The sequence below is a fragment of the Notamacropus eugenii genome, chromosome 3 (assembly GCF_028372415.1).
Source record: "Notamacropus eugenii isolate mMacEug1 chromosome 3, mMacEug1.pri_v2, whole genome shotgun sequence".
Taxonomy (NCBI): Eukaryota; Metazoa; Chordata; class Mammalia; order Diprotodontia; family Macropodidae; genus Notamacropus; species Notamacropus eugenii.
In genome coordinates this window covers 93340767-93364824 of record NC_092874.1, presented here as the reverse complement: position 1 = coordinate 93364824, position 24058 = coordinate 93340767, and the positions used below count along the sequence as shown (strand labels likewise).

General features: G+C 39.6%; 1 long non-coding RNA gene across 1 annotated transcript; it reads right to left on the bottom strand.

Moving 5' to 3' along the window:
* Nucleotides 1–254: 254 nt before the first annotated feature.
* Nucleotides 255–23093, bottom strand: LOC140532962 (uncharacterized). The gene is made up of 3 exons (XR_011976752.1): nt 21710–23093; nt 21102–21218; nt 255–9813 (listed from the first exon to the last, which is right to left on the bottom strand). It is a non-coding gene; the product is annotated as an uncharacterized lncRNA (long non-coding RNA).
* Nucleotides 23094–24058: the final 965 nt, after the last annotated feature.

The window sequence follows — 24058 nt, the reverse complement described above, 5'->3', positions numbered from 1 at the left end:
CAGTTTTTGTTCTTCGGTGACGTCTGACTCTTCATGACTCTGTGGATCATACTGTCCACAGGGTTTTCTTGACAAAGACCCTAGGGTGGTTTGCCATTTCCTTCTCCAGTTGATTAAAGCAAACAAAGGTTAAGTGACTTGCCCAAAGTCACACAGCTAGTATCTGAGGCCAAATTTGATCTCAGGTCTTCTGAGATCTCTTCTACAGGTCTTTTACTATCTCTTTAGTTTACCTGAAAGATGAAGCAGTGGAAAGCATCGTTTCTTCACCATCTCTGCTCTCCCTAACTAGCAGGTAGAGAACAGAGTAATCTTTGCTTTTTTCTTTCTGCTAAAAGTTAGTAGCATCCACATAGCCTAATCTCAAAGTTTGCCCTACTATTTTGGGAAGAGGTAGGTAGTCCATTGCCCTTCCTTACCAGAATATTTGCATATCTTGGATTTAGAGAAGCAATTTCTTATAGTCGCTAGAGGTGGGGATCCTTCCAAGTTTTGGGGTGTGGTCTTTTGACTGAGTTCAAGTTTTATAGGAAAAAATCCTTTTATTAAAGGGATTTGTTCTGTGAAGTTTGGATTCAAAGAGTCACACTTGAGGACCTAGAGGGCCCTATGTGGCCTCAAGGCTACAGTTTCCCCACCCTGAACTCATGGAGTCCAGAAGACCTAGGTTAAGATCCTACTTACTGGGCACAGAACTGTAGGTAAGTAATTTAACTTCTCCTTAGCTCACTGCCCTCCTCTATAAAATGTGGGGTTTGGACTCAGTGTGGTCTCTAAGATCTTTCCTAGCTGTCAATCTATAATCTTATAGTTACTGTTAGAAATTATATCCACAACTTATAAAGTCATTTTGACGCATTTATGTTTTTGCTGAGCTAGAAATTTCCCTGAAAATTTTTGAACTTGCTAGTCTCCATTAAACATTTCTTTATAGCAAAACTGAGTATTTATTGATCTGTGTTCATCCTGCCAAGACCTTCAAGGTGGAGAAAGCTGGCTTGGAAAGACTTGGAGTGTTTTACTTTAGGTTTGTTTCAACAATTCTTGGAGGAGGGAAATAAGCAGAGTTTCTTATGGAAGAATGCAGGCAAGGAGTTTATGACATAGCTCTCCATCACTCAGTCCTTGTTCAAGTACTCTTTCTAACGTTTTGGCTTTGCCTTCCAATATCTATTTTTTCTTCTTCCTCTGGTACTCCCTTAGGTGGGAGGGAAGAAAGTAATGGTGCCCATGAAGAAGTTAATTAGTGATTTTTTTTTTCCTTGAGTGAAAAAGTTTTTGTATCATTTCCAAGCCTTTCTCATGTGCTCACCTACTTGAAACTACTAGTTTGTTAAAATGAATGTGCAAGGAGGTTTGGATTATCTGTCGGTATGTTATCAATGAACATGGATTTGAACGCTTAAACTGTGTGAGTTACCATTTATTGTATGCTGTTCAGTTGCGTCTGAGTCTTTGTGACCCCATTTGCAATTTTCTTGGCCAAGATAGTGGAGAGATTTGCCATTTTTCTTCTCCATCTCATTTTACAGATGAGAAAAGTGAGGCAAACAAAGTGAAGTGACTTGCTCAGGGTTATACAGCTAGTAAGTGTCTGAGGCCAGATTTGAACTCAGAAAGATTAGTCTTCCAGAGTCCAGGTCTAGCACTCTATCCACTGTGCCACATAGCTGCCTCATACAGCAAGCTACCATATAGAACATAAGCTACCAACTCTCAATTACCCATGATAATATAAGAAATGAGTGGCATGGTCAATTCCAAGTAACAGATGATGTTAAAATAACTTTGTATCCCCAGCACCTGGCATAGTTTCTGAACATATTAGGGGTTTAACAAATGCTTGCTCATTATCATATATTTTTGTAATTATTGCTGAACATGAATGTGTCTCATATTCAAACAAAATAACTAAACCAGACATAGTATGAAGATCAGATTGTGGAGGCAGGGCTAGAAAGCTGTCAAACTTCCCTATCTTAACTTTTTTGCCCAATTTCCCCTGGCTACCCACTACATGTTGAAAACAGACAGCTTGACCTCCCATGTTGATGCAAGGACAAACTACCCTTTCTTCCTCCCTCAATTTGATTTGCATCATGTATCTATCCTGTGAGAATAAAGAACTCAGTTAAGAATTTTCATTCAAAAAAAAGTAATCTCAAAATTCCTTTCTTTCTTTCTTTTGCTAGGATAAAAACTATAATTGAGAGGTGGTAACAGTATTTTTACAAATAAAAATTATTGATATCTTTTGTTTTATATGCCTTCATTTCCAAAAATAATCTTCCCTCCTCCCCATTCAGGGAGCATCTTTATAAGAAAGAATAAAAAGGAAAGATAATGAAAATAATTCAGCAAAATCAACTCTAGATACCTACAAGTTTTACCCTGGAGAAGAAGTGAAAAATTGCACCTGTGTCCATTCTTTGCATAAAGGACTATGGGCATGAAATATTTCTTATCTTTTCAGACATGACAATATAATGGTTTGCTTTATTGAAGGTCAACACAGCAATTTTAAAAAAAGATTTACTATGTCAAACCTTTTTCCCCCTTGAAATGTATGTTTTATGTCATATTATTATTGCTGTTATTAAACTGTATGCTCCATGAGAAGGGTATCTTATCATCTTTAAGTGAGACAGTATCATAATACCACGTACACATTATGCACTGTAACTTTTGTACATGACTACACAACATTCACTATATGTATATACATACACACATACCTATACACACATGTGTATACATTTCGTGCCCTTTAGAGTTGCCTAAGACATATGGACACTCACTACTAGATAACCTTCTGGTCGGGATATAAATCCCCTAGTGTTTCTCTCCTTGACTCCCAGGGAGTTAGAACATTACACTGGATGGAGTCAGATGGACTTTGACAAATTAGCCTCTCCCATCAGAAGGGGGATTGGAGACAGCTGAGGCTGCATGAAAGGAAAACTGGAAGGACAGGAGTTTCAATGGACACCTACCACCCTAACGAGGGGGATACACAGGGCCTTCATAGCAACATGGAGAAACAGCATGCAACAGTTAATACAACAGGAACTTGTACTGGGGGGTGGAAAGAAGAACCCTTGGCAGCCATGGAGAAAGGGAACCAGGTGCAGTGTGATTGAATCATATACCAGAGGCATAGAGCAGATAATAGATTTGCTGAAACTGTTTGTACTGCCAAGACCAACTAGCTATTCCTTGCTCTCCTCCTTCATGTTTCCTTTCTTCTTCCTTCTCAGAAGAGTGTCAATTCCCAAAATTTACGTTTCTTCGAAATTTATGTAGCTTTCTGTTCACTTTATATTTAAAGTCAGTTTAAGATAAATGTACTTATCCACTGCATTATCAATCTATGTAGTTCATTACTCAGATGTAGCCAAGAAAAACAATGAGGGGAGAGAGAGAAACAAAGACTGAGAGGAAAAGAGAAAGACAGAGACAGAAAGAAGGATACAGAGAGACACAGAGAAACAGAGGGTTTTAAAATTGTGATATATATTTACCAGGAAAAAAATTCATCGATGGGGGCTCAAAGTCAAAAGGAATTACCGATTCATTTTTATAACTTCCTAGAGCAAAGAGAGAAATATGGACTTGGACCTTTTAAGGCAAACAAACAGCTTTGATTAGGAGAGGTTGTGATTAGCAGTACTGTTTGAGAAGTGGGCCCTGGCTATTTCTTCTACTGATTGTTGTCCTTTGGCCTGAAGGTTTTCATTTTCAGTCCTTGGACTGAAAAGGAAAAATATTCTTCCATGGGAAACTAGCTGAGGTAGTGCTGGAGGAAAAGTCATTACCCCAAGGGAAGAGTCAATTGCCTAAGAAAGAGTTGCCTCCTGGCCTTTTGGTAGACCAATATAAGACCAAATCTCTGCCATCGCTACACTAAAAGCTGAAACTTTTCTGGGGCAAAATAATTTTTTTAACTTTTAAATTTTTCTTTGTTTTAGGAGTTTAAATAATAGTTCATTTCTTCCTATTTCTTTGTAAGCATGATTTCCTAGCATTACTGCTATAAAATTTAAAAATATCCTTATTGTGAAAACCTTATTTTTTATTAAATTTATTTTATGTTATTTCCATTTTCCTTTTATACCTAGAGGGTATAATTGCATTCATTTCAACTTTAAGTAGGAAATAAGTATTGGCAGTAAGTTTCCCTGCTAAAGGTCTCATTTCTATGATACATAAAGAACTTAATCAAATTTATAAAAATAAGTTCCATTCTCCAATTGATAAATGGTCAAAAGACATGAATAGGTTATGTTCTAAGAAAGAAAATGAAGCTATCAATAGCCATTTGAAAAAGAAATGATCTAAATTGTTAATAATTAGAGAAATGCAGATTAAAGCAACTTTGAGGATCTACTTTACACCCATCAGCTTAGCAAAATTTACAACAAAGGAAAATTACAAATGTTAAGGGAGCTGTGGGAAAATTCACATTAAGCCTGTCTCCCTACCTCTGGAGACTGGGACTTCCTCACTCTGGATCATTCAATCAAACCTGTGGCCTTTCTAGTCTGAAACATCTCTCTGCAAAGGATTCTCTTCGTAAAGCTGTGAATTGATCCAGCTGTTCTGAACCAAAAGTATTGTAGAACAATGCCCCCAAAATTACTAAATTTGACCCATAAATAACATTCCTAGGACTATACCACAAAGAGACTGAAGAAAGAAGAGGACTTAGATGTACGTAATATTTATAGTATCTCTTTTTGTAGTTGCCAATAATTGGAAACTCAGGAGGTGCTCAGCTATTGGGAAATAGTTGAACAAATTTCAACATATGAATGTAATGGAATATTATTCTGCCATAAGAAATTATAAAAAAAGACAGTTTCAGACACACCTGGGAAGACATATATGAACTGATGCTGAGTGAAGTGACTAAAACCACGGAAACAATTTATATAATAATATTGTAAATGCAATACAACTTTGAAAGACTTAAGCTCTGATTAGTACAATAACACAATTCTAGAATACTAGTGATAAAACATGGTGCCCACTTCCTGGTGGTAGAGAGGTGATGAACTCAGGATACATAATGATTCATTTTAGGATATGGCCAATGTGAGTATTTGTTTGGCTTGCCTATGCATTTTTGCTAGAAAGTATTTTGTTTTTCGTTTTTTTTTCCCCCAGTGGGAGGTGGGAGGGGGAGGAAATAGATGCTTGTGAATTGAAAAAAAAAATAAAAGAAAAATGTTAAGAAAAAGATCAGACTTAAAGAGGAACTCACTTTTGGGTAGGATAGAAGCTGGGTCTCCTTAACCAGAAAGAAAAAGGTTTTTTATGGGGATGGCCAAAGCTCAGTCCATTTCATGGGATAGAAAAACACCACTTGTGGGCAAGATCAAGATTAGATATATCATAGTGGAGGGGCACTGCTGGCCTAAGTTAGGAATAAATTCTGTAGATGACCTATAAACTCATGGGAAACAAACATGGGAAACTTGTATTACTCACGTCAGAAGTATTATGAAATTGCCTGTTATCAGACCTAGAAATAAGTTAAGCTAATAGAGAGCCTCAGAGGACTAGCTTTTGGGTTTATAGGAGGCTTGAGGTCTATTAAGGCTGACATAGATAACAGACTTGTTTGCAACATGAGAAGGATTATTGTGTTGGTAAAACACAGTATGGGTACATTATATGAATCCTGAATTTACATGTCAGCACAGGGGAGAAAAGCTTTCTAACTTTATAATTTGTGTGAACTCCATGTTACAGGGACTGACATAGTTGCAGTGAGAGTTGTCTGAAGAAGAAAACATAATCAGATTGAACTGAGTGTGCAATGGTTTGTTATATGATGAAATAATTAGAACATAATTAGGCAGTCAAGAACTTCTGAACAACCTGAACAGATTTTCAGAGCTGATAGAATGAATGTGTGAAATAGGAGCTGGTCACAAAGCTGTTAGGAAAGATTCCCTCTGCAAAATTCTATCTGCCAGGTGGCACAGTGGATAGATTGCTGGATGAGGAGTCGGGAAGACCTGGATTTAAATCCAGCTTCAGCATTGACTAACTATGTGACCTTGGGCAAATCATTTTAACCACTGTCTGCCTCAGTTTCCTCAGTTGTAAAATGGAAATAATAATAGTAATTACCACCCAAAGTGGCAGGGAAGATCAAATGAGAATATTTGTAAAGTGCTTAGCACAATACCTGACACATAGTAAGTGCTTAATCAGTGCTTATTTCCTTCCTTCCAAATAGCTCAAGAACATACTCTGGCTATGGAAATAAATAAAGGTGGCGTCACTAGAGGTGCAAAGATCTTGTGAAGAAGAAAAAAACAGATAAAGCCATTACACTTAGAAAGGTAACGAGACTTGGGAACAGAGACAACAACAGCCAGATATAAGAATACCACCATCAAAAGACAACCAGATGATTGTAGAACACTGAAAACAAATAAAATAATAATAATTTTAAAAAAAGAGACAACCAAAAAGATAGAATTACTTTCTTTTACAGCTGTATAGAGGTTGACCATATGCAGATTGGATGAATAAATGAAAAACATTCATGCTTACTATGTGTCAGGCACTGTGCTAAGTTTTGGGGATAGAATTGGTTGGTTGGTTGGTTATTGTCCATTCTTGAAGAGGACCAAAACGATATCACTGTGCTAGAGTCAAGTTTGGCTGATCAGACCAATATGAGCTCAGAATGCTCTACCATAGGTTGGGCACAAATAGTCTGTGTGAACATTTGGGGCAGATACTTTAAATTTGCGCATCCTGCATTTCCTTTGAGCTGTTTTAATTCTTCTTTGCTCATAGAGCACAACACCTTCTCGGATGTGGGTGTGCCATGCTGGTCGGCCTTATGCCAATGTCTCCCATGTCACACAATCAATTCCAAAGTTCTCAGGCAAGCAAGACCTTTACAGTGTTCTTGTATCCCTTCTTCTGACATATGAATGCTTGTCCTGTGTGAGTTTTCCATAAAACAATCTTTTTGGCAATGTGTGTTTTGCATTAGAACAATGTGACCAGCTCATGGGAGTTGCACTCTCTAAAGTATAGTTTGAATGCTTGGCAGTTTAGTTCCAATAAGGACCTCAGTGTCTGGTACCTTATCCTGCCAGGTGATCTTCAGAATCTTCCTAAGAGTTCAAATGGAAGTGATTCAGTTTCCTGGCATGGCGCTGGTAGACCATCCATGTTTCACAGGCATACAACAATGAGGTTAGCACAATGGCTCCATAGACCTTCAGTTTGGTAGTCAGTCTAATACTTCTTTCCCATATTTTCCTTCAGAGCCTCCTGAACACTGAGATAGCTCTGGCAATGCATCAACCTCGTTATCAATGTGTGCATTCCTGGAAAGTATGCTACCAAGGTAAGTGAACTTATCCACAGCATTCACAACTTCTCCATTTGGGGATAGAACAGATCAAGAAGAAAGACATTCCCTGTCCTCAAAGAGCTTACATTTTAATGAGAGGAGAAACACACAGAGGAGAACTGAAAAGTTGGAGGAGAAGAGGAGTACTCAGGCATAGTTTTGAAGTCCGGAAGCCAGGAACCTGGCCAGAGTAGGGAATGAAGGACAGTCTGGGCCCTTACATATAATGGAAGTTCTAAAAGGAATTCTCCAGTGGCAGCAATGGGTTTTACAAAGGGTTTAGGTTGAGAAGGCTGGGGTCATGATCCAGGGTGAGGAGGCTCCAGGTGCTGCTAACACAGGCTTAGCCTCAGAGTACTATTGCACTTTTCTAGATTCTTCCTACCTACAATGACTCACACTCAGGGACGTGTAATGTACTCTTAGTCACGATTGCCCTACAAGTCCTTGAAATAAGTCCAATTCTACACTGAGAAGGCTTTATTGCTTTCTTTGTTCCTTTGTCCTCCACCAGAATGTAGCCATACTCTTCCCTATAGGGAAGTAGAAAACAGAACCTTATCTTCTCTTAAAAGGTGATGCATTTGCCTTGTGTTCTTTTGGGTATCTTGTATTTTTTCAGGATGAGGTGGGGAGAGAAGGAAGGCACAAGTGCTTTGATATTCACCAAAATTCAGACTAATGGTCTCATAGAAATTTGCTCAGTTCCCTTCAAGGTCACTGCACTTTGATAACAAGTTTGATTTACATGAACATTTCTCTGATGAGGAAATGGAGGTTAGTGAGGTCACCCAGTAAATTCCCACTGGGGCAGAATCCCAGGACTCTCAAATGTAATCTTTAGCATCTTAATTTTAGAATGTCTTCCTTGGCCTTGATCTGTTATCCTTTCTCCCCTCAACGTGACTAGCATGCTCATTTCCTCTACATGGATATTCAAGATTTGACAACATAACCAAATCTCAGAAACTACTAGGCTATAACTCACAAACAATATGCATATACTCTGGATAAATTAAGGGAAATGTTTCTGGACTTTAATCAGGTCAGAATTGGAGGGAAGATTTTATAGAGATTTAGTTAATGTTTGTTTAGACTGAACTGTAGAGATTCACCTATTTTTTTTTTAACTCTGAAAAAAATATTGAGAATCCACCAGCTCTAAGTTGGTCTGGAAACATCAGGCAGCTTCTTCTTTCATGACCTGGTCTTTTTTGAGTGGTTCCATGAAAGCTTTCTTCTCCTCCACAGTCTGGAACTGACCGTGGCCAAATTTGGAAGTGGTGTTGATAAACTTAAAGTTGTTCTTCTCCAGGGTGTAATGTTTGGTCTATACCAGCAGAGACTTTTGCAGGATGAGAACATGCTTCTTGGTCCCAATGACACAGCCTTTCAGCATGACAAAGTCATAGGTCACTTCACCATAGTGGACAAAGCCTCCCAGAGGGTTGATGCTCTTGTTGGAGGGATCATAATATGTGGATGCATTGTTTTTGATCAGTTTTCCATCCTTGATCTGGTACCCCTGGCCAATCTTGTAGATCTTTTTGTTGATCTCAGTGTGATGGTGGTAGCCTTTCTGACCAGCTTGAGCCACAGAGAAGGCTACCTGGACAAGATGCCAAGCTCTAATATGTCACCTTATGCAGGCCTCTGCAGGTTTTTTCAGGGCAATTTCTTGGTGTGCCAGCAGCTGGTGACCCCTTTGTAACCCTTTCCCTTGGTCACCCCAGTGACATCAATCATCTCGTCCTGCCCAAATACAGTGGACATGGGCACCCGCTGCTCCAGCTTCTCATTGGCCCAGTCCAGTTTCTCAGCCATTCACCTGGATCTCCATCTGGTAAGACTTCTTCTGCCTTGGAGGAAGCAGGCGCATCTGGGTGTAGGCAATGATGCGGATCACCCAGCAGTACTTCATGCTGCTCAAGTCTTTCTCCAGCTGCTTTTTTGCCATCATCATCTTGCCACTTCTTGCAGTATTTGGTGAAGGCCTTCTTCTTGAACTTATACCAATTCTTATAGAATTGCCTCTTACACTCATCACTGATGTGTTCAGCAAAGATGGTTTTAAAGCTCCGCAGACCTTGTAAGGTTTACACATAGCCCATGATGACCATGGTGGGGTGTCTCCACAATCATCACAGCCTTGACCACTCCTTCTTGTTGACTTTGGAGTTGAGCCTGTCCACTTCTCGAACAATATGGGTCATGCCTGCCTTGTAGACTAGAAAGGCAGTCAGGTGGATGGGCTTGGAGGGGTCATCATTGGGGAAGCTCTTCACCTTCCCGTGGTACCTGCTTCTTCTCTTTTGAGGCAGGAAGCCCAGAGACCCATGCCTAGGAGTAGAGAATTTCCTGTGGGACATGGGCTGCTGTTGCTGCTGTATCTGTGGTTGCTGCCAAGGTGAGCTTGGAGGTTGATCCACCTATTGAGATAATAAATTGAAAGAGACAATCTCTTACCATAAAGGCACTCTTCCTAAAGAGAGCTTCTTAGTAGAAAGTCAGTCAGTCAGTCAGTTATTAAGCATTTACTGAATGCCATCCTATTATAATACTATGCATATCCTGGATTCTCGTTAACTACTTGCTAGACATTAGCAGAATAAGATTCTAACCATGCTTCCTTTGCTCCCATCAGGCATGTGTACTACATGACTCTTTTCCCTATGTACCATGGTCATTTTTGCCTCTGAGGTTTTCCTCATGTTATTTCCCCTGATAGAAATGTTCTTCCTCTTTTCCCCCTTCCCCTCCTCACCTCTCTAAATCTTACTCAACTTTTAGGTTTCAGTTAAATGAAATCTCTAACCACTCCAACCCACTTTGATCTCTCCCTTCTCTCAACTATCATTGTACTTGTAGTAAGCTTGGCTAAAGGGAAAAGTTCTCAGAGCTCTGCTTCCCATGGTGTATGGACCTACAAAACATCCCTCATTGAGTAAAATTCTCAGGACTCAATTTTTCATGTGAGTGTGTGTCTTTGTGTGCGTGTGTGTGTGCTTCTGTGTGTGTGTACTGGGTGATTACATCATGAGGTGAGAACTTTGATTCCTGTAAAAATCATCTGAGAGGCAAGCATGTCAGATCAGTGAGCGAGAAAGGGGATGATGTGGAGTCTGATTGTATCTCTGTACCCAGGAGCCCCCACGGAATGGAACATGACAGACAATGAAAATGTAATCCTTTTTCCCCTGGCGTGTAAGCTAGAGTTTCCAGAGGTTCTCAACCTGGGTTCCATGAATTTAATTTTAAAACATTGTGATAATTTTTCCCATATAATTGATTTCTTTTAAAATTCAATTTGTTTTGTTTTATGCATTTAAAAGCATTATTCTAAAAAGGCTTCACCAGACTGCCAAAGGAATCCATGATACCAGAAAGGTTAAGATCTCCTACTATAAGAGAATGTATTTATTTGGGAAATGGATGTTGAGCATGTTTCTAATGTTTCCTTTTCTATTTCAATTAAATGCCTTTATGGATTTGATTCTGCTGTTCACCTAGGTTTCTATTAGCATGGTAATAACTGAATATCTAGAGTCCAGGGGACTTTAAAGTTTTTCCATTTCACACGAGGATGGATGCTCAAGCCATATGAAGTACACTTGCCAGAATATACATGCATCTCTTAATCTCTCTCTCTCTCTCTCTCTCTCTCCCTCTCTCCCCCCTTGTCTCCCTGTCTCTGCCTGTCTTTCACACACACACAAACACACACATGCAAATGTGAACTCAAGTCCATGTGGGGGTTGTGCTAGGTAGAACATGGAAAATAGGTGCATAGTGAGTACCAGACCAACTGTATAGCATTCAAATACAATGACTACTGACTAACCCAATGCTGATTGATCTTGTTTGACCATTAATGTTTTAGGAAAGAGGGAAGGGGCATGGTCTTTATAGTAAATACCATAATTTTATGTGCCCCTTTAGGATCCCAATAGTACACAATTCATACAGCTAGAACTAATACACATGCACAATTCTATAGGAAATGTATACAAAATAGATCAGATTATGCTCAGAATAGACATAGATTAAAAAGAAAAAAAAACACCTAAATGTTTATAAGACTTTTAAGTCCAGCTGCTATTGAATATCTATCCTCTAATAGTTTCATTTTTGGTTTCTTTCTACCAAGCTCATTCACCATTTCTGAAGCAGAGAATGTAAGAAGAGTTAAAACAACCTGAAGCCTCAGTAAAGGAGACTTGACCACTAGCCTACATGACACTTCTTTGCCCTTACCTAACAAGAATTAGCTAAAACTGGTAGAGCTGGTTTGAAACCCATGCCCCCATAATGACTCCTATAATTGGAATCATGGAGAACTTTCAGAATTACTCCCATTTCTTTTTATGAAACTGGCACAAGATGAGGCTTTGGTCCATGATGCTATGCCAAGACTTCATGATATGATTCTGAGTGCTTGCCAGACCTAGTAATTTCATCTCCCCTCATTCTAGGACTACTTTTTCAGGGTAGATTTTTCTAAGCTGATAGATCTTAAAATCATGCAGACATAAGGATTGCTTCTCTCTTCTTCCTCCCCTACTCCCCACATCTTTCCTTCACTATGGCTGGAATTAGATAGTAATTGAGGAATAAGAATCCTTTGACTTTAAACAGCTCTGTTTTTCAGTGACCTTTTAAGCACTTCAAGAGAACTCCCTTATCCTCAGTCTTTGTGGACAGGTTGGGGCTAGGAAAAATTGATTAGCATATTATGATTAGATTATTAGATTTAGATTTTTTTAATTCTAAATTTATTTAGAATTATTAGATTAGATTATTATGATTAGAGCCAAGGAAACTAAGACTTGAATCTATTTAAACCATTTGCTCCAGGTCATCTAGCAGAGGGCAAAGCCTAGATTAGGATCCTTTCAAAACAAGAGTCCTTAGAGTGATAGTGCTGTGGTAATGCCAAAGAGATTATTTAATTTTGCCTTCACAAATGACAACAAGATTTAGGATTCAAAGGAGACTAGGAAGACAGGAAAGAAGATGGGTTGCTACTACTAAGTTCAGTCTGAGCCCTGGGCTTCACTGGTGGGGGCTGAGCCATGGAGAGGGATAGCAGATCTGGCCTGTGATCACACTGACACATGAGCCCATAGCAGGAACATCAAATGCTACTGCTATAGAAGACTGAAGTTTGGGGGAAACAGATTGCATTAAACAATTCTCTGCATATTGCTTCACGGTGAAGGACTAACACCCCCCTCCCCCACCGCCCAGTTAAATGCTGATCTCTTAATGTGTTTTAGCCCCATGGATTTTAGCATTCCAGAGAAATCTAGCTTACCAACTGAGCACGGCTTGGATTTTAAGTTAGACCCAACCTAGAAGGGAATTCTACACCCCACCGCAAACTCCTAACAAATGACCCCCTGCAGAAAATATGACAGATTCAGTCTAATGGCAGGTGGAATAGTGGCAGCCTAAATGGTGTGCTTTGGAGGTTAGCTACATGAAAAGACCTCCCACTCGTAAATGTTTCCTGTATTAGCCTTCTACAGTGAGTAAAATGCAGCTACTTCTTTAGAAAAAGGCATTAAAAGGTTCTGTTAAAATGCAAATGTTACCTAGAATTGGTCAACACATTAAGTAACTAGGTATCAGCCATAGCTAAAATTAATTGATTAGATTAGCTAACTAGTCACCAAACAGGATTCTTAGGCAAAAGAATATAGGACAAGTAGGATTTGGCAGGGGGGACAGTGGGGGTGGGAGTGGGAATGGTGGTGGTTGAGGAAGAAAGGAAGTCAGATAAAAGGTACTGCCTGGGAGGGGTCTTGCCAGGCCCCTGACTCAGATTTCCAAGTCATCTGAAACACGCTTTTCTGATAGGCAATTATCTCCAAAAAATGAATGAATGAAAACGTACTTATTAGGTCCTTACTATGGATCAAGCACTGTGGATAGAAAATTAAAATAGAAACAAACAAAAATAAGAAACCAACAGAGAAAATATGATAGTTCCTACTCTCAAGGAGCTTATACTCTACACATAAAATGAAAATCCAGTAAGGCAGTATGAAAAGACTCAAAAAACCTAAGGATACAGTATTGAGGTAAATGGAAAAGCCCAGGGATCTTCAGGCAGGATTAATAAATTTGATGACAATGCAGGGAGTAAGCATTGTCTCGAGGGAGGACAGATACTTCCTGGAGGTGTTCCATCGCACTAGAAGTAATAAAGTTAATGGTTCCTATTTCTTACAAGTAGGGTGTGTCAAGCAGCCCAAATGGGTTTTGGGTGGCTAAGGGCCAGAAGAAGGGGCAAAGGAAAGTCCAGGAGAAAAGGGTCCCCTTGAATGGTCTTCCTATTTTCCTGCTGACCCAGATGGACCCAGCACAACCTGCAGCATGAATTCATCACAGATCATTTGTTAGTATGTGTTGAGACCACAGGCAGCTTAGAAGCCTGACCAGCAATTTCACTTTCCTATCACCTCCACCCCAGGGGAACACTTGTAAGACAAATAAAGCTCTCTAATAAACATAAAAGAAAAAATATCCAGAATCAGTCAATCTCATTGTAGTCGGGATGTAACAAAGTCCTATTGTCTCTCTTTCCTCTCCCTCCTAACATTCATGGCTCTGTGAACGCAGGGGAAACCGTACTTTTCCCTGCTTAAATGTGGTGGCTGAAGATAGCTCCAGTGTGGGCAAGGTTTGCTACATTCCCCAGGGTTCTCAGCTACAGCTGTTCCCTTCCTGTTTCATGTGCCAGCTGCCCTGTCTTTCTTGCTCTGCTAACAAGACCCCAGAAAGTGCAGCCAATAAAATGGGCCTAGCACCTGGTGGATGGCAAAACCAGCAGGTGAAATGTCAAAATGGCCATGGATCTTAAGTGAAGTGATTGAACTCATCTGTAGAAAAAAGCATTAACTAGATATGGGAAGGAATTACAAAACTCAAGTTGCCTATCTATGTACATACTAAGATAGAATTTTAGTTTGAAAGAACCTTAGAAATCATCTAATCTAATTCTTCCCCCATCTTTTTTTTAATAAACGGAGAAATTTGGACCTATAGAAATAAAGTGATTTACCCCAGTAGGACTTTCTTTTTAAATTTTCATTATCATTGACTGATGGAATCACAGAACTGTGGAGTTTGAAGTTACCTTAGGGATCACTGAGTTCAACTAATCTCTTCATGACAGATGAGAAAATCATCACCATGACCTGGTATTAATGAGTATTGATACAAAACAGAATATTGGTAGTTAGATAGTGAAGTAGATAGAGTGCAGAGCTTAGATTTAGGAAGACCTGAGTTCAAATTCTGCTTCAGCTACTATGACCCTGGGCAAGCTATTTAATTGCTCTTTCCTTCAGTTTCCTCATCTGTTAAAATGGGTATCAAAATACCTCCTCACAGGGTTGTCATGAAGATCAAATTAGTTAGCATATATGTAAAGCACTTTATAAAACCTTAAAGTATTATGAAAATGCTAGCTGTTGTTTAGTCACTGCGGTCTCACACATTCTAAAGATCTTATGTAATGCCCATAATAGAATGTGAAGATTAGACTAGACAGTCCTTACCTGCTCTAAAATTTTATGAAAAGTTCAATTTAAAAAATATATATGTGTATGTGTGTGTGTGTGTGTGTGTGTGTGTTTTCAAAATAATTTAGAGCTGGAGGAAAACTGAGAAATCATTCAAACTAACCTGCTCATTTTGAGGTGAATTCAGGCAAGAGATGACATGATTTGACTCGTCAGTCAACAAGCATTTATTAAGTAACTCCAAGTGCCAGGCACTGTGTTAAGCTCTGGGTATTCAAAGAACAGCAAAAAACACTTCCTGTCTTCAAGGAGCTCACGATCTAAAGAGGAAGACAGAAAGCAAATGAATTTGTATAAACAAGCTGCTTCCAGGATTATTTGGAAATAATTAACAGAGGGAAAGTACTGGAAGTAAGAGAGGTTGGGAAATGCTTCCTGTAGAAGATGAGATTTTTTTCGCTGTCCATCCTTTGTTTTCTAAGAGGACCTATGACATCACAGGGGGATGTCTAGACTTACCCAGGAATTGAAGTGAGGCAGAGTTGCACTCAGTCTAATGGTAAGACAAAAGTCATGATGCATGGTGATGGCCCACAATGCAGTGGATGAAATGGGATTTTAGTTGGGACTTGAAGGAAGCCAGGGAAATGGTGAGGCAGAGATGAGAGGGGACAGCCAGAGAAAATACAGGAATGGAGAAATCACCCAAGTCACAAAAGCAGGTAGTGCAGCACCAGGATATGAACCCAGGTCATCTGACTTCAAAGCTAATTCTCTTTCCATTACAATACCTCTTGGCCTTCACATTTTTTAGTGAGTCAATTTCCATTTTTTAAAAATCATGGTAAAATTACAGTTCTGATGGCTTCTATTTGACATACCTTTCAATATGTTTTGTATGAGCGAATAAACATAGGTGAATGAGGAGATGCTCGCCCAGCTTCAGTTTCTTTTTCTAGACAGGTCACAGTTGATAGGGCAAGTTAGCAAACTTTTTCAAGCTTTAATACTGAAGACAATGATCATTGTGGAGATGAAAGGAAAGAAAAAAATATATGGCTGAAGAAAAAAATTCAAGATGCCTGTTTTTGGAAGGCAGAAGAACATGTATAAATGAAAATATCAACGTCCATTTATTTTAAAATGTTTATAACATTATTTTGTGAATATTTTAAGTGGATTTTTTTTAGGATGATTGTTAGGAAGGGGAATGGTAATTCTGGGGGAAAATATCAGTTTTATGCCATTTTTTTCAGCTGCCAGGAGGATTCATACTGAATCTCCTAATTCAAGCCTAAGTATCTCCAGGAAACTTTGGATCACATATTAAAAGCCCCACCTGTCTTGGTGGATTGAGATTAATATTATAGCCTAGGTTGCCTGAGAATAGGCAAGTAGCTAAGATCACTCCTACCTCCCTTTAGGTTTGTGTAGACAACTACAGTATATGTATACACATACTATGTATATGCATATATACAACATATATACACAAAGTGTCTCAAAAGTTTATGTATAAACATATTTATGCATATATATGTGTGTATATACATGCAAAAATCAGTCATGGGATCATAGCATTTAGCTATGGATAAGGATAGAGGAGCAACTGAATACACTACTGAGGGTGACTTCTTCACATCTTCTCCTTCCTCCTCCTCACCTGCCCCTCCCCTCCACTATGCATGTATTTGTATAGATCTATTCAATTCATTAGGCATTTCAAACACCTACTTATGTGCCAGTCATGATGGCGATAGCAGGATGAGAGTGAAAATACCTCTTGGTATCAAAGAGACAACATTGGGAAAATGTGCTACTGGAGGAAATGTGCTTGTATGAGGGCATCTACTTCCATCTGTATCTCTTGTCAATTAATGAATGAAAAAAAAGGCATTGACTGAACACTTCCTATGGTCCCAGCACTGTGCTTAGAGCTAGAGATTTAACTATAAGCAAGCAAGGCAGTCCTTGTCTTCAAGTAGCTTACATTTGACAAGGGGAAGATGACACATATATGGGAGTTAAAATCTGAAATGAGAGTTGAGCACATGTGAGTGGTGTCACTATTTTGGAGAAAGCTGAGAAGTGACAACAGACATATTAAGATAAGTTCACCTATCAGAGCCTAGCTGGAAACCAAGGGTCCCAGGGGCTACAGTCCAAGTTTCTCCTACAACCCTGAGCAAGTCATATCCTCTGTGAACTTCATCTTTAAAAGAAGGTCAATATTCTTGTACTCTTATATCAGAGTGGCAGTGTGGCATAATAGATGGAGGGTTAATTCAACTTCTGACTCTGACACCTACTAGCTGTGGAACCAAGGAAAAGACAATGGAATTCTCCCTGACCCCAGGGAATTCTGTAAAATAAAAGTTACTGAACGGTTGCCAATCTGCATCAATGGAGTTAATTTTTACACCAAGGAGTGTCTCCTGCTAATGAGATTATGGGTATGAATGATTTGGTAGAAAAAGCATTGACCTTGGAGTAGAGGAACCTGAGGGTAAACTCCATCTCTGCTATCACTTACCTATTTGACCTTGTCATTTAAATTCTCTTGGTTTATGAATCTATAAAATGAGGTGACTAGCTAGATGATTTCTAAGGTCTTTCCTAGCTCTAGCTCCATGATCCTATATTCAAAATGCAAATGTGAAGTATTACGAGGCATCATGGTAAAAACAACAAAAGTGCACAAGATGTTGGTTGAGCTCTGGACTAGTTGACTTCTAACTTTGTCTTCTGAAAAAACTGTTTCTCTTCTAGTTAAATATGTATGGTGTTCCCCCCCTTATAAGCCCAACCAGTTCTGATTCCTGTCCCATGACACCCTTCTTTCCTCAGGTAGGACAGGAAAATACTAAAACAATAATCCATAAGCAGAAAAGCAATGTGGTTAAATTTGTGCGTAAGAAAAATTATTTTTGGCAATGAGCTAGATTGGTAGTAGTGAGACTGAAAGCAGGGAGACCATTTAGTAGGCTATTACAATAGTTCAGGTCAAAGGTAATGAGGGGCTAGACTAGAGTACTGGCAATGGGATTGGAAAGGAGGGGCCCCAAGCAAGAAATACTCCAAAGACAGAATCCTTAGGGTTGTCAACTGATGAGGGCAAGGCAAGAGTAATGGTATAAAGAAAAGTGAGAAAAAAAAAACCTTAAGATTTTTGGCAGAATTTTTGGATAACTAGGTATATCACTGACAGAAAAATTAGAATACGAGCTCCTTGAGGATGGAGATTGTTTTTGCCTTTCTTTGTATTCCTTGCACTTAAAGCACTTAATAAATTCTTTTTATGAACAATGACAGCTAATATTTATATAGAATTTTAAGGTTTGTAGAAGGTTTCACACATATTATCTTATTTGGTCTTCACAACTTTATGAGATGGATGCTATTATTATCACCATTTTGTAGATGAGGAAACTGAGGATAAGAGGTTAAGTCCTCCTGATTCCATGTTTAGCACTTTGTCCACTGAGATACTTAGCTGCTTGATTATTGATTATGACTGAAATGGGTAGTTTTGTGGAAAAGCTACACACACACACACACACACACACACACGTATATATCTGTGGGGGGGGTGTTTTTTTATCTATATGGTAAGTTCCTATAGAACTTATTGACCTCTGTGGGAAAGCTTGCTAAACTTTTGTTCCTTCTTAAGACACAACTAAGGAGAGCAGAGCTGACTGAAAAGCTTTAGACTACTAAGGGTTATATAAACAGAAAGAAACAGAAATAATATACTCATGCATGATAATACCATTACGAAAAAGTGGCCAAAGACACTAATGCTGAATTTATAGTTTTGGTCAGTGAAGCTAAGAGACCAAGTCCAGACAATTAGCCCTTAAATATTAAAACTGCCCTCCGGTTCCTTCTAAAATTCACTTATATTTGAAATCTAATCTTGGTTTAAGCATATTTTTTGAATCATTTCATTTTTAATAGCCCATTTTGGGATTTTTTTCATTAGTGAAATCTTTTGTCCCTAAAGTTAAACTCCTGTGTCACTGGCCTATTATCCATCGCTCAGAGGAAATTGAACTGCTTAAGTAATTCACACCTCAGATGAAAGTATAAGGAAGGGGGAAGCCAAGAGGAGCCAAAGCAGTGTTTCTTCAGCAGTTCCTGCTATAACATTGAACTCAGGTTCACAAAATCTTTTTTTCTTTATGTGTTGTCTCTTTAATTGTCTACAGTATACTTTAGAATCAATTCCTTATTTCTACCTCACAGTACTGTTATCAAGCTCTTTTTGCCTCTCCTGTCTTTTCTCTGTACCCAACATATTTACTTTCAAACATCTTTTCCTGCCTTTTTTTCTGCAGATTATCTACTCTCCAGGCCCTGTGTTTCAAGCTCCTTTCAAGCCATATACTTTTATTTTCACCTCCACAGGGAATTTTTGTTCCTAAGAATGCCTTTATAATTGTAAATGTTCCCTTGTCTGGGCCCAAATCTGGCATACTGCCTGGTAGTTTAGGCCCTACTGGAAGGAAACGAGACTCTCATAGGTTATTCAATAGTTAACAAAAGGAAGTTGACTTAACTATACCCCGGAAAAGATACTCGGAAAGGATATAGCAGTTACTTTGTGTAGACTTGTCTCCATACTGAAATACATCTGATTAGCCAGGCAGTATGTGGGGATGTCATGGGACACGTACCAATTCTGAAGGCCCTGACTCCATATGGCTGTGACGTTTTATGCTCTGGGACCAGTAAGAAGCCAACACAGCATGAGGTCACCAGATTGCTGTGGTCAACAAACCAGCTTGAGCCCTGGGCCAATTAAGTCTTGGGGAGAGTTCCCTTGACTTTTAGGGAAAAGAAACTAACTTGTATGGAAGTCTGAGAAACATGGTGGATATTGATCCTATCAATCCACAATTTGGTGTTCACAGTTTGGGTCTCCCAGGGCATGACTAGCTCTGTTCAAGGTCTTCACTACTATAACTATAGCTCATGAGCCCTCTTACTTGTATGGCCCTTTACTCTAGGACACAATTAGCTCAAGGCAAAGATACTGACTTAAATAACAAAGTAAGAACCGAAGCAACACAACATCTTCAGGTATTTGCTGGAAGAGTAACAGAAAACAACATCTTGCTCATAAACCTGCCATCATGTGTCAATATACAGCAGCCAAAGAGTTAACCAATGATGAGGCACATAGCCATGTGGTGGGACAGCTCCTGTCTCCACTGCTCCAGGGCATATCCTCTCTCTGATCTTGGCTGCTATGTCTCCCCTAGATGCTACTTCACCTCTTAGATGTAATCTCCATTGCCTCTGGCTTCTGGCTTCACTGAAGTTCTGTTCTGGGGCATTACTACACTGTTTCTCTTGCTGACTCGCTTGCTGATTCAACCCAGCAGCTCAGCTTAGAAGGCTTTTCTTGTAACTCTCATGTCCACTAGTGAGTGGTCAGAAAAAATAAGGAGGCCAAGGGCCTCTGCTGCAAGAAGTCATTCGGTGGAGGGAGAATGAGGGAGAGGGAATAGAAAAATATAAATGTTTTCTCCCCACTGTTGCTACACTTTGTAAATAGCAAAAGGAGAGGTGGTGAGAGACCTCGATTCTTCCTTAAAAGCTGGCTCTCTTCTTGACTACTAGAGATGACCTTCTTCAGGGCTGACTAGCTTGCTTTAGGCCCAAGAGACATGATTGATCCTCTCCATCAATCACTAGAAATTTCCTATGTGGTGTCAGTTGCCATCACCCAATGGTCAAAGGCTCAACACAAGTAGTTTGATTAAGGAACATCTTCATGCCTCCTAAAGCAGTAAAGAAGTATAAAAACATCTTTACACTTCCTTTACGCTAGCCAATCAGAGTCTGAAAGGTATACATACCCTCCCATTGCTACTTCCTGACTCTCAAGTCCTACTCAAAGAAATCACTCAAAGTCTAAAGAAGGCACAACTCTACATCTAATTGTTTCTATCACTTGTCCCTCACATCTTTTAACTTCATTGATGGAGGGGTATTCAAATAGTTCAGGATGCTCCAAATACCCTTCTGCTACATGATGTTACAAGAGAATCACTGTTTAATGCCAGAATTGGGTGACAATTTGCTTTACCTGACAGATGATGCTTAGGTTAGGAATGAAACAGGCAAGAGTGGATGTTGCATGTTCAGCATAACTGTGTGTAACAAGCACAATGTCTTACCTGTAAAGAAGTATGGAGGCAGGACAGTTCCAGTTCCATGGAGCATGCACATCCCAAGGGAGAATGATCTTGTCCAAGCTTTACTCAGTCTGACTCCAAGGTTAATCTTTATTAGGTCTAGGGATATATAACAGTTACAAAAATTCCTACTCTCCTGTTTATGGAAACTTGTACTTGTTTAAAGATAGGATATGAGTATTCCTCCTTTGCTTGTAGGACTTCAATGTGGTGTGAGTGTCTGTTCTTTCCTTTCCCTAGTTCATACTGAAATAGAGATGTGTCTTCTGTCTCTCTGATCTTTCCAGATCTTTACCCTCTGCTATCACTAAGCACACCAAAAATGTGGCAACTGTCAGAGGACTCAATACATACACAACAATTCAAAGGTGTAGAGAACCTGATCAGAAGGCAAAAAATCATGACCAAGTACTGGTTGCTTTAGCTGAGGGTCATATCTCTGTTTCTCCTTCTGTTTTTCCTCCTAACCAATCAGGAAATAATATGGGCTCAATGGAGTGTCTCCCACCCTTTCTATTACCATTACTATGCTATAACTCTCCAAAGTTCCAGAAAAGGGGTTTAGGGGAAATAGCATCTGGAAATCACACCTGGCTCAACACTGATAGTAGCATGTTCTCCCAGGTAGAATAAGATGAACTATCTTCCTCTTCATCTTCCCCAAAACTTCCAAAGCCAACTTCAAAGATATATCACCAAATGAATTCTGGTGTAGCATCTACTTGAGTTTCCCATCTCCATAGTAATGGTCAGTCCAGATGTTACACTTGAAAATGACTTGAGGAAGGGCCTTGCAGAGGGAGACGTTCTTGCTTCTCTTTATTTCCTTTCTGTCCTCCTTGTCCGGTGGAGTTTATTGGAACTTAAGGGCAAGACAAAGGTTTTTTAACTAAAACAACATAAAAATGGATAAGTTTTGACTGGGGCTAGGGTCAGAGAGGGAAAAATAGTCTGGGACAAAGGGCAGGAGATTTGTGTTGGGGATGCAAAGAGGGTGGCTATCTGCCTCTACAATACTCCCTTCTGTCTTTTTTTGAAGGACAATTCTTTGTCTTCTGGGAGGGCAGAACAGCCTACATGTCTCTGCTGTGATTTTCCCCATTTCAGGTTTCTCCCTGGAGTCAGGAAGATCTAAGTTCAGATCCTGCCTCATACTTACTAGCTATGTGACCCTGAGCAAATCATTTAACTGTTTTCAGCCTTAGTCTCCTCATCTGTAAAATGAGGATAACAATAGCACCTCTCTTCCAGGGGTTGTAAGATTCAAATGGATGACTCAGGAGAAGAAAGTGAGGTTGGTGACCTTGCACAGCCCTCCCTCACTCAAATCAAAGTCAAGTGCAAATCATCTTGATGTCATGGTCCTCTTTGAGAATGAAGGACAAACACTACCTGTGAGGGAGAAGCCTCTCCCCTCCCTCTCCTTCCCTCTTCTCTCCTCTTTCCTCTGGTGTTCTACCCAGGGGAAGGTACACTCCATGGCCAAAAGCTGCCTTTTCTTCCTTTGGGTTTACTTGCAACATTTCTTGCTCAAAGATCAAATCTTAAACCTAACTCACTCTGGACAACAAGTCCCCATCCACCTAGCACAGAGTGAATTTAATTACTAAATAGTAATTGTTTCTCTTTTACCCAGGAATCCTGAGGGTCTTCCCTCCCCCCAGTTTGATTTTTTTTTAAATTAAAGGGGTGATCCCTTGAGTAATTACTTAAAGATGCCTACTCATTGAATGGGTATATCTCACTCAAAGTGAGAATGTGGTAAGACCTTAGCCTTAAAGGGTCAGGGCCTCACATTGCATCCTGAGTCATCTCCAGTCATCCTGATGAATATCAGGCCACTGGACCCAGATGGCTCAGGAGAAGAAAGTGAGGGTAGTGACCTTGCACAGCCCTCTCTCACTCAAATCAAAGTCAACTGCAAGTCATGTCATCATCTGGATGTCATGGTCCTCTTCAAGAACAAAGGACAAACACAACAAGATTCAAATGAGATAAAATGTGTAAATGACTTAGCAAACTTAAAATTGCTTTATAAATATTAGTTATTATTAATAATACTTTTGAGTGTAGCATTCATGATGAATCCTTCTCATTTGGTTACCACTTTCTCAGATGCCATCAGGGAATCTGGGAATCAGGAGAGAATTCATGCTTCAGATTGGGGTTAGAAAGGATGACTTCTAAAGTTTCTTTCAATTCAAATTCAAGCATCCTTTGATTCTATAGCAAGCAGTGAGTAGAACCAATGCTACCCACACCCACCCAAGGCACATTCAGCATCCCCCAACCTCTCCTCTGCATTTACCTCATTTTCATTTGCCTTTCTGTTGCCCCCCAGGAGGTATCTGGGCTTTCCCATTACCACACCTTATTTAGACCTGCCCTTCTACCCCTAGAGCAGTATATTATATTCTAGACTTTCTGTCCCATGTCCTCTGTCAAAAATGTATCCTATCAAAATGTATTTATTTTGTGTTATACTCTCTCAGGACCTAATAGGTGTTAGTAAAAACTTTTGTATTTCAAAGTCATTGCTGAGATAGTTGGAAGTTTTTGTTATGAATTCCAGGAAGCTAGTGGTTTCTGGGTAATATATGAATCAAAGGAAAAAGGGCTGCCATTTTCTGGCTAGGATGACTCTTTGGAGAGGTCAGGAGGCCTCCATTACCTTACCTTAAACTAACCTCTTTTAATGACAGTAGCTAAAAATTAGTCAAAGTTGCCCCTCCCAGAACCATCAAAGGCTTGCCAGAGAGGAGTGAATTTCCACCCATTGTTTAGAGTTTTTAAAGAGTTCAGATTAAGCTACCACCTCCCTCTTAACTCTCTGAGCTGTTCCTAGCAAAGGGTCACAGTATGATTTTCTATTTGTTACCCCCTATAGAGCCTGCTTCCTTCCCCATGTTTCTGCCTCTTCCTTTCTCCCCACACCCAGC